The following is a 1232-nucleotide window of genomic DNA, read 5'->3' on the forward strand; positions in this document are numbered from 1 at the left end:
ACAGTCATTGCCAAGGTCTAAACTGAAGAAGCAAGTTATCCCATCATTTTCTCGAGGCTTGAAACTGATTGGGCTTGTGAGTTGAAGCCCACTCTCAATTCATTTCATAGTCCATCAATGGTGCGATTCTGTTGCTCAATCGTAGAGTGAGTAAGATTCTTGAGATTCTGGAATGAATCCTCCCATGGTCTGGGTTGAGAGTAGTTCTGGTTCTGATTGTATGATCTAAATGGGGGCTGAGAGGCTTGAGGATTTTGTGGAATTTGTTGCATTGGTGGAGCTGGAGCTGCTAGTCCATTCTGTTGGAATCCTTGAGACCATGAAAAATTGGGGTGGTCTCTCCATCCAGGGTTATATGTGTTGGAGTATGGGTTGTAATTTGATGGCTTTCTCATTACACCTATGGCATTGGCTTGATCTAAGTATGAGTCATGGTCATGTGGCTCTGTTGATTTAGCAGTCGATAACGATGCTATTTGTCGAGCAAGACCTTCAACCATCTCCTTGACTTCTTTGATTCCCGAAGTTGACTCGCCAATTTGAACCTCATTTACTCCCTTAATTCGTCTAGTATTCCTGAGTGATCGACTTCGTTGTTGGGAATTATCCGCTTGTCGCTGAAAGAATTCCCAAATCTTTAATGCACTTTTTGACATTAGCACTCCTCCACTTGTTGCCATTAGCCATTCTTGCACATTCGGCAATAATCCCTCCAAAAAGTATTGGCATTGGTGCCATTTTTCGTACCCATGATGTGGACACTTCAAGAGTAGCCCATTGAATCGCTCCCATGTTTCAAAAAACTGCTCGTCCTCTCTCTGGGTAAACTCTGAGATTTCCCTGCGAATAGCGTTGGTTTTATGCACTGGGAAATATTTATTCAAAAATTTTGTTACCATTTGTTCCCATGATGGAATGCTATTAGCAGGTAAAGTATTTAACCATGAACGAGCTCTATCCTTTAAAGAAAATAGGAATAATCTGAGTTTAACGTCATCGTCTGAAAAATTTTCATATTTAAAAGTTTGACAAATTGCATGAAAATCATTCAGATGATTATATGGGTCCTCATTTTCTAGGCCATAAAATGTTGGGAGACAATTTAGCACACTGGGTTTTAATTCAAAACTCCTAGCAGCTACATTTAGGTATCTTATGCATGATGTGCTCAAATTAGCTAAGGGACTAAAATAGTCCTTAAATGGCCTCTCTTGTGGTGCTTGTAAATCCAT

The 1232-nt window shown here is 40.3% G+C and overlaps 1 non-coding gene across 1 annotated transcript; it reads left to right on the forward strand.

Moving 5' to 3' along the window:
* Positions 1–744: 744 nt before the first annotated feature.
* On the forward strand, positions 745–848 carry LOC112101254. Its single transcript, XR_002907381.1, has one exon. It is a non-coding gene; the product is annotated as a small nucleolar RNA R71 (small nucleolar RNA).
* Positions 849–1232: the final 384 nt, after the last annotated feature.

This window comes from Citrus clementina, unplaced genomic scaffold (assembly GCF_000493195.1).
Source record: "Citrus clementina cultivar Clemenules unplaced genomic scaffold, Citrus_clementina_v1.0 scaffold_2, whole genome shotgun sequence".
Taxonomy (NCBI): domain Eukaryota; kingdom Viridiplantae; phylum Streptophyta; class Magnoliopsida; order Sapindales; family Rutaceae; genus Citrus; species Citrus x clementina.